Raw genomic sequence first — 11,163 nt, forward strand, 5'->3', positions numbered from 1 at the left:
TATTTTTTTTAAATCAATTAACTTCCTCTTCATACTAATTTCCACTTTCCAAACACGATGATAAGGTTCATTATTAAATAATTCATTATAAATCTTAAATAAAAATTATAAATTCAAGGTATTTATTTATTATAAATTTTATACATTAAAAAAGAAGTATTATGAATTTACTTGTACAAAATAATTATTTTTCTCTACTTGAACAATTTAAAATATATTTCCTCTATTTTTCTTTAAGTGTCACATTTTTAATTTTTTTTATCTATCATTTTCAAATTTCAAGGTAATATTATTATTTTTCTTTCAATTATACCCTTGGATTATTTAATTATTTTATAAAAACTTGTACCATTCTAACTAATAGTCAACAACCCACTCTAATATCCTTTAATTTTGATGTACATTTTAGTGGAAGGTGAATAACTAATAGTATTTGGAGAGAGAAAGAAATTGATGGTACTCATGGTAGTACATAAGGAGAATTTTCAAGAAACAAATCATTTAAAAAGGTTCAAATATAAAAATGCATTAACAAAGTCCCTTAAAATTAGGAAAACTAATAACTTCTTGATAATCCTAATTTAAGCTAAAATGACATTTAATTAAAAATAGACGGAATCGTAAATTTTTTAATTATTAACTTTAACATCCAAATTTTCATTTCATTTTTTTTTAAAAAGAGATGAAAAAAAGTTATGCACTACACTCTCATCCAATCACAAATTATTATTATTTATAATAATTTGTAAAATCTTACAATAATTTCCATAAAAATTATACTAATAATAATTTTAGATAAATATAGAAAAATTTATACTAATATTACCTTTAAATCCTTTTAAAATATTAAAGATGATAATACTCCATCAAACTTAAATTAATTGTTGATGATGTGGAAAAGTGTAGAAAAAAAAATGAAATACTCTTTTAACATATCTTAATTTCTTTTAAATGTAGTAGACTAATTTAAAGCTACATGAAAAAGTATAGAAAGAAAAATAAAGTACTCTTCAACATATCTTAATTTCCTTTAAATATAGTAGACTAATTTAAAGGCATCAACGTACACACATAAATAAATGAAATATTGATGATTATATTAGATTTTTAATAATGTATAATTTTTTTATAAATTATATTAAAATAAAAGTTGTTCATTGTTAGCTTATACTTAAATATATACATGTCACTTTAATTATTTTAAAAGGTAGTTATAGGTTGTTTGGAAAAACTAATTGAAACCTAACTAGAAAAACTAGTATCAAAAGCTAGGGGAAAAAAGTACTCTTTTTTTCTTTTTTTTTTTTACTTTAAAGTTATTGACTAAAAGCCAATGGTGCTATAAATACTTATTCAAATTAATTATTAACTATTGAACTAGTTCATAAGTGTAAACTTAAAAAAATTGCTTACAAGGTATTTTAAATGTTTTTTTTTTCTCAACAATACATTTTTAGGTAATTAACTTTAGTTTTTTTGTTGTTAATTTTTATCTTTTGTTGTTTTTTTGTAAAGATAAAATATTTAATAATAACTAAAACAGTATAAATGGTGTAATAATTAAAATAAATAATATAATATTAATAAGATGGGATAAAATAGATAAAATTAAAGAAGCGAATTATAAATGTGAAGATGAGAATTTATTTTAAATTAATAAACTATAAAATAAAATTAAAAAATATTAAAGAAAATGACACAAGTAAAAAAATATTAAATTATAAAATTATAAATGTAATGATCCACCATAACCGTTATACTTCATGACATTTTCAACTATAGCGAAACTATTAACATACTCAAGATTTTATATTTGTAATACCTAGATATGCACACTATATATAATATGTATATAAATATAAGTATAACTAACAACAACTCTTCAAATATATATCATATATGTATATTCATTCAGTAAAACATAGTATAAACCTTAAGTATCAGTCAAGCACAATTATATACAACTACCAAATGAGGGTAGCTCAAAACATCCAAAAGTATTACCATCCACCTGATGGCCTCCATTACTCACCGTTGTCGACCTATCCTTACTCTGGTCCTATACCAAGTATGATCATCATAGTCCATCCACGTGGAAAAGATGTAAGGGCAAGCTAGATTTCAAAAAGAAAGCAAGTATAGGAATAAAACATCTATACTCAACACCAAACCAAGCAAACACATCATAGGATTCACATCCAACAAAAATTACCATGTTTGAAAGCTAAAACACCCAAACAATCAAACATTCACCACAACCATGTTACACAACAACATGCTCATCCAATGAATATGAACAACAACAACTTGCACCATGTCACATGCATACTCAACAACTAATGCATTCTTACACATTTACCTACAGAAATATCCTAATACACTTGAGTAGTCTAAGTATTTTGATCCAACAACATCAATTTGATCACTGACCAACAACTAAAATGGGATACCAACCCTCTCTCTAATTTCACGGGTGTTTCCATTTACACTGAGAGAGTCTAGTTCCACCATTAATTAAGATTAGTATAGTCAGGTATAGCGTACCTCAACCTTGACATGTATTATCAAGTAACTTATGGAGTTAGCCCACTAATTATCTTCAAGGGAACACATAACCTTTCCGGTAATCAATTAAAGATTGTAGTCTTCGACTTCATACTTTACTCCATATTGATTAAGGACCTAGAGGAGACTCAACAAAATGCACTCCAAGAGTTTCATATCTACTTAAGGAGGGTTTTCAACAATTAGCCTCCCAAAGCGTCATAACAAGATTTCCTATATAGGATCTTCTCTACTTTCTAAACAATATCCTCTTTTTTAGTCCTAAGTCAATCAATATGCTTTAATATATATGCAACATTCTCAACATCAACACCTCAACATACATCATCTATATAAACTACCCTAGGTCAATGCATATAAAGATCAAGTCACACCATCATACATAGCATACCAATGCCAATCAACTCTTTCAAAATAGCATACCAATGCTCAACAACTTATTAAAAAATAGCATGACAATGCCTATTCAACACTCCAACCATGCAATTTATAGTATATTGGTCATACATAGCATATTAATGCTCAATAATTCATCCTACGTCATACATATGCAATAGATTGGAGCATTTTTATTCATGTTCACCATCCAACATTTAATTATTAATAAGTAATTCATTATCATATATTATCCTAGATCAATGTATCATCAACATGCAAGTTATTAAATTAAAACTTTTTTCTTCAATATTCAACATCTAGCTTATACAACAAAGAAGGAACTCACGCTTTGAGCATCCAAGATCTTGCTCTGAGTGACACAATTTCGTTATAAGCACCAAGAAACTCACTTGGAGCAAGCCCAAATAGAGAGCACCCTTAGAGCCTCAATTTGGTCACTTCAAGTGACATTATCCTGGCCTTGAGTGATCAAATTCGCTCAAAGCGCTCTATAATTCACTATAAGAGAGTGAACCCGGGTACCACCCCTGATTCTCCATACTTCCTCGATTTGAGCAAGTAAGTCCTAGCTTTGAGCCTCAAGAATTATCTCTAAGCAATCATAATTCGCTTATCGTGGGCCAAGTCAAAGACTTTCCCTAAAATGGCCGCACCTGCTTACTTTGAGCGACCCCTATGGACGCTTTGAGTGAGCAAACCCATAAACCTACATATTAAAAGCTCAAGAACAACAACCTAACAACCATCTTAACCATTGCAAATCTGATCAACCCACACCACAATACATGCATGCAACTCCATAATTCATACATATACATTCTCATAAATTAATTATGCACCATAATCCTAACATGCAACAACAAATACAATTCAGATCATCAAATCATTTCAACCACCCCAAGAACAACCAAAACCCATCGCTCTATCATGCAATTACAAAAATTACCAACCATACACTCATACATAATCAAAGCCAACAACATGCAATTCAATCATTTTATTCACAATCAATCATAACTTTCCTTATCTCAACTCTGAGCTGATTAAGAAAAGAGAAAAGGAAGAAGAAAAGAAGTGACTCTAGGTTCTCTACACCCTCACCATTGATCTAGAGTTCCTCAACACTTGAAGCAGTGATCAACACCCAACAACACCACTCTAAGACTCTTGATGAGAACCTAAGAGAAAGAAGGAAAATTTCAATCAATTGGAGGTCTTCAACTCCCCCTTGCCTTCAAGCCAACTGCTTAGCTTAAACTAATTACGAGAACAGAATTCAAGATATAATATTACATTAAACTCATGATATTTTTTTTATAGAAATCACGAATATTCTTTACTAAAAAAAAATCTTACTCGAGTCATATAAAATTATTATGGGTAATAATACATTCTTTCTAAATTTTAATGCAATTACATTATAGGAACTCATGTTATGTTTGAAGTGATATCTAAAAGAATTATAAATTATTAAAATAAATTTTAATTAAATAAATACACAAGTTATATAGTCAAATAAATTATGAATTTGTTAAAATGAAGTATATTCATAATCATGTTTCTTTTTCAAAAACTACTTATGTATTTTTTAAATTCTAATTATTTCCGATCATCTAAAATATTTAAATAAAATCTTTTTAAAATATTATTTTCATAAAATAAATTTTAAAAAAACAAAAGTCCTCTTATTTTTATAATGAACACTTCTCTCATTGTATGTGTCATGTATGAGTTTTACACAGGAAAACTTTTATATGTACTGAAAAATATTTTCGACTCATCCCTGAACCAATCAATGATTTACATTTGTCAATAATTTTAAAATTTTGAAAATTTAATCGTTCAAAGGATATTTCAGTTGATAATTTTCGGAGGATGCATCATTTTTCTTTCACAATTATGGGTGTCAAAGTGTGATCTAGATCATGTGCAAGTTGAACTTGTGTTTGGTCTTCTTCTTTTTTTTTTTTTTTTTTGTCAAATAATGTTCTGATTAGACCTTCTTTTCTGACCTTTGTACATTGAAAGAAATATCTCTTGATGACAACTTACAGAGTATATTATTGCTAAAAATACATTGCATTGGTTACATCTGATTTGAGAGATGTGGACTTCTTTATATCTATTACCAATTGCTAAGGCATGCGCAACCGCATGCTATTATTCCATCGTGAAAATCGAACTTCAATAACTTTTTCCAAATTGACCCTTCAAATAAGTGCGCATTTTCTAGATCGATCAACAACATATCTAAACAAGAAATATTGCCATCCTGTTATCATCATTTCATAACAAAGTTGATGAAAATCTTTCTAAAGCCCAACAACTGTTTTTCCTTGAGAATTTGCCACTACCTATTGAATTTGAATCCTTATATTTTATAAAGGTCAAAAAAGGTTGTCCCATATGAAAGTTGTTGAAGCCAAATATAGAATGACAAGTGGCTGCATATCCATAGCATGGCCACTAATAAACGTAAAAAATATCATTAAGTTGACGGAAGTAATTTTTATTCAATGACCATGATCACAAATAGGAGATATGAAATATCACGGGCAGAGATTTTGCTACCAAATCATATGTGTATATCCCTTCATTCGCTCTTAATTATAGTCTCTTTAACTCTTTTTTTTTTCTTCTTTTTTTTTCTCTTTTACAAATATATCTTATCATTTTATTACAAACTAATCTCTCTCACAATATCACGAATTTTCTTTCAAAACACAACAAAAATTTTGTACACAAAATTTCTAATTAAATAAATGGTTTTTACTGTGTGTGAATGCAAGATATCTGACCTGTGTTAAGCCATTGGCCTCATTAATTAGTGTGGTACCAACTAAATCCTTTTCATAACTTTTGAAGTTTCTCCTATTTGCGTAATGCGGAAATAGCTAGGAGAAAAATACATAACTCGTGTATCGATGCCAATTATTGTCAATTATTTTCATGGCTTTTGGTTATAGCTAGTCTATCATTGAATTCAATTATTTGTTTTGTCTAATAGTTCCAAAACTTGTTGTCAGTGTTCTCTCTTTTTGTATTTTTAATCTAAAGATTGATGCATGCTTTGTAGTGGTCTATTAACAATCATTTTGGTTGTATATTCGTCATTGTCCTTGCATATTTTGTTAGATGCTCTCAGTTACCCCATGCCATATCCTCAGTTTAGTTCTGGAACTTCTGGACACATGCAGTTATACCATTGGTGTTTGAGAGTAACACGGATATTATTTTTTTTGGGGGGGTTGGGGGATGAAGAAGGGATTGTCACCATTAATTCATTTGAAGGTTAGTTTTTATCTCCTCAGTTTTCTAATAAAGAAAGATATAGCATCAAATTCAATATCCTCCGTTCTGAAATATATGAATTCATTTATTTTGACAAGTAATATTGTCATTTCGCTTTTTAAGTGATGTCTGACAATTGCCTGCCTATGAAATGTACATGTGCATGTTTATATGCATGCGTTGTCACTTGGGTTAATAGCTCATAGATATTCAAAATTTTCTCTCTTCAACATCGTATGTACAAATTTAGCCACATGTAATGTAAGTCCAATAAGGTCACTCTCCGGAATAATTAATTTCCCTCCGGAGATACAGATCTCTTCATTCAGTTTACCGTGTATTTAAAACAAAACAAAATGATTAATCCATGCTATGGGATTAATTTCAATGCATATATTTTTATTTTTGGTGTTTGATTAGAGGAAAATGTGAAGGAATAGAGAAAAGGAATGATTTTATTTTATTTTATCGCATTTAGTATAGAATTTTATATGTGATTTTTTTAATTTATTTATAAAGCTAGGGAATGTTTAGTTGGAGAAATTATATTTTTAAATTTTATATAACTTTAAAAATAGTCGATAAACTTGCTAGGTTGGTAGCTATGATTTGGAGATCTGTTGTCAAAGAGGAAGTCAACTTAATAGTCCCCTCGTTAATCTTCTCCGCAGCAAGTGCAGAGGATGGACCCAGCCCCCGCGAGATAGATCAATCTTACTTTTTGGAGCATTTTCAATGGTATTCATTTAAGTTTCTACCTTAGGGTTTTAAGTGGGTTTAATTTAAATCAAATTTAAATATAAAAATAGAATTAAAAAATGATTTTGTAAAAACCACCGTGACAATAATACATAGAGAAAATAAAGTATAATAAAAATGAAAATTTATCTTTATAAATATTGCAAATAATTGATCATAAATGAAGTGAAAATAGTCCAATTTAATAAAAGAGATTGAATAAAAATGAAGAGTTTTTTTGTAATACATAAAATAAATATCACTAATATAGTTAATATTAACTCCAATAACTTGAAAGGAAACTCTATTAAGAGTAAGTCTACCTAGACTTACTCTGTTCAATAACTCATGTTCTACATCAAATTTCAACGACTCAACCGTTCAATTTAGAGTTCTTAATACATAGATCAAATCTACAAATTTTTAGAAAATATGAAAAATCATTTGATACTTCGTTTCATTAATTCGAATCAATCTATAAAATGATTTTATGATTATCCGTCAATCAGAATTAATGAAATGAAGTATCAAATGCTTTACAAATTTTTTAAAAATTTACAGATTTGATCTATGCATTAAGAACTCTAAATTGAACGGTTGGATCGTTGAAATTTGATGTAGAATATAAGTTATTGAACGAAGTAAGTCTATGTAGACTTACCCTTAAAGTAAAAGGATCCCTCCTCTTACTTTAAGAGTAAGTTTTGATAAACTTACTCATTTAAATAATTCATGTTATATATCAAATTTCAACGATCCAATTGTTAAATTAAAAAAAATTAATGTATAGATCAAATCTACAAATTTTTAAAACATTTGAAAACCTTATGATATTCAATCCATCAATTTAAATTAATGAAAAAATATTAAAAAGTTCATACTTAATACGTTCAATCCTCAATGTGAGGGAATGTATCAGAGATTTCACATCGACTACTAGTGATAAGATATGATTAAAACAAAGTTATATAAGTAATGATAAACTTCAGTTTACTAGTATTAATTTCGTAAGATTGAATATTAGATTTCAAATCACTTAATAGCTTCATCACCGTATTTTCCTTCTTCTCATACTTCTTATATAAGAAGGTAGGAAGGAGGTGTATGTGAGAAAGGGATGAGTGTTTAAAAAATAAAATTGAACTTTAGAGATAAGAGAGTAAGAAGAGGGTGCATGTGAAAGGGAAGCGAGTGTTTGAAAAAAAATATTGAACTTTGAAGGTAAGAGGATTCATAAAGTTGAGAAATTAAAAATTAAAAACAAATATTTTTGAGAAAAAATATAATGAAAATGTGTTGTTAATGTAGAGGTGTATATAAAAGTTATCGAGGAAAAAAATTATAAGCTGGTGAGACAAACGTTGTTACGAAGCATATATATATATATATATAAGTTATTCTCCGTACCAGTAATTTGGATTTGTCAAATAAAGCCTCCACATATAAATTCACTCTTATGTCATAAATTAAAGGCTAAAATCCTATTTTAGTCTTTTATAATTTTTTTTTGTTTCAATTTAGTCCCTCATTAATTTTTTGTCTCAATTTGGTCCTAAACTAATTAATTGATTTCAATTTAGTCCTAAATTTTCAATGTGGGACTTTTCGTCCAAATTGCTTTAACGATGTTAACTTTTGGCCACGCCACGTAGATGCATACGTGGCATCCACTGGATGAGAATTTTTTTTAAAACACCTGGACCCAGAATGGCCCGTTCTGAAACCGGAACGGGCCGTTATGGGTGCAAAAATATTTTTTTTTATATTTTATTTTATTATGTTTATCTTATTAATTTTTATCATTTTATTCCTTTAATCTTAAATAAGTTGCAAAAAATTATAAAGTGATATTCCTTTTATCTTATTAATTATTATATTTTTTAATAAAATTAATTAAGAATATTGGTTTAATTGCATTTTTTATCCCTCAAATATTACAATTGTGCAGTTTTGTGATCTCCAAGATTTTAATTGCATAATTTTAGTCCTTAAAGAATTGCAATTACGCGATTTTGGTCCTTCAATTTTTAATTGAACAATTTTAGTCCCTCAAATATCATAAATGATTTTTGTTTCTCCCATTAAAAATTAATAATTTTAATATATATATATATATATATATATAATGTTTTAAAATTAAATAATTATTTATCTATTCAAATTAACATATATTATAATTTTCGATATTATATCAATAATATTATTAATATATTTATAGATAAACTAATAATTTGATAAATATAACTTGTTATATATTAATATACTTTTACAAAAATATAAGTATATTAATTAGAAATATATATCTGATCTTATATATTTATATTTTTGTAAAAGTATATTAATATATATTAAGTTATATTTATCAAATTATTAGTTTATTTATAAAAAAGGTAAAAATATTATTGATATTAATTTATCAGTAATATTAAAATACTAATAATATATAAATTTTATTTATTTAGTAATAGTAAATATATATCATTTGATACATTAAAAAAAATAATATACGTTAATTTAAATAAACAAACAATTATATAGTTTTAAAACATTATATATATATATATATATATATTAAAATTTTAAAATTATTAAATTTTTAATGAGAAAGACTAAAATTCCACAATTATGATATTTGAGAGATTAAAATTATTCAATTAAAAATTGTAAGACTAAAATTACACAATTATAATCTTTTAAGGACTGAAATTACTCAATTAAAACCTTAGAGATCAAAATTTCATAATTATAATATCAAAAACACAATTAAGTAAAGAATATTTTATTCACAGTTCTGGAACGGGCCGTTCTGATTTCAGAACGGCCCGTTCTGCTTCACTGGTGGTGTTTTAATTTTACAACCAGAACGACCCGTTCCGGTTTCAGAACGGGCCGTTCCGGGTCCAGGTGTATTAAAAAGAATTTTCTCATCCACGTGGATGCCACGTATGCATTTACGTGGCATCCGCGTGGCCAAAAGTTAACTTCGTTTAAATAATTTGGACGGAAGTCCCACATTGAAACTAATTAATTAATTTGGGACTAAATTGAAACCAATTAATTAATTTGGGACCAATTTGAGACCAAAAATTAATGAAGGACTAAATTGAAACAAAAAAATATTATAAGGAACCAAAATAGGGTTTTAGCCTAAATTAAAATACACAATTTGGAGGGCGAGACTCATATGTACCCCACTCTCTAAATTAGATATTTCGAATATTCTTTCGTTTATTTTCTTTGAATGAACATTTCGTATACTACCTCACTACTGTAGCAAAAAAATGATTTCTCTCAACCATCTTAAATCGCATTCCTTTATTTTTATTTGTATACTTGGTCTTCTTCGTAATTGTCAATATATCATTTTCATTAAATTTTAATATTTTAAAATTTTCAATAATTAAAATAACTTTATATTAAAATTTAAATTATTTATTATAATTCTAAAATGTAATTCATATAAAAACATATTGTGTATTATGAATTTTAATTATTATAACTTAATTTATATATATTAAAAACTTAGAAGATAAATTTTTAAATTTTGTCAACAGAAGAAGTGATAAATATAAGAGGGATCATTAAATGTCGACAAAAGTTTTGAGTTTAATAAATTTCTGTAAGTCAACTTTGATTAATAAGTTATTTGTAAAAAATTGTTAAAACTGATGACATATGTTGACCTCAAAATAGATTTTCTAAAGCTTTACATTTTAATTATCCTTTATCATGGTACTTATGTCTAACTGGCAATGTTAATAATTGTTGGATAATTAATAATGATTGAGAGAGAATTTGCAATAATTAACTTGTAGTGATGAAATGAAATCAATTGACAGAATGAGGAAAATCACAGAGAGGGGTTTCCTATTTTGTCCAATCTGGCTTAGAAACATAAATTGATGATGGAATGAGGCAGCGTAAAGTATCCTCTAAGCCGTTGAGTTCTGTTATAAATTTGTAGGACCCATGAGGGGCACATGGCCCCAAGATGTCTTGGGTCTATTAGGACAAAATTAGGGAAGGGTGCCTTTGCGTGGGTACCCCATTGTTGGGTCAACTAGAGCATATTTCCCCACCTAATGCACAGAAGGATACCCTAAGCTAGACAGCGTTGTTCCCATGTGCACAAATTTAAGAGCAACATTCCAAAACGACAACCTCCTTTGT

Source organism: Cajanus cajan, chromosome 5 (assembly GCF_000230855.2).
Source record: "Cajanus cajan strain Asha chromosome 5, NIPB_CcT2T_4, whole genome shotgun sequence".
Classification (NCBI taxonomy): Eukaryota; Viridiplantae; Streptophyta; class Magnoliopsida; order Fabales; family Fabaceae; genus Cajanus; species Cajanus cajan.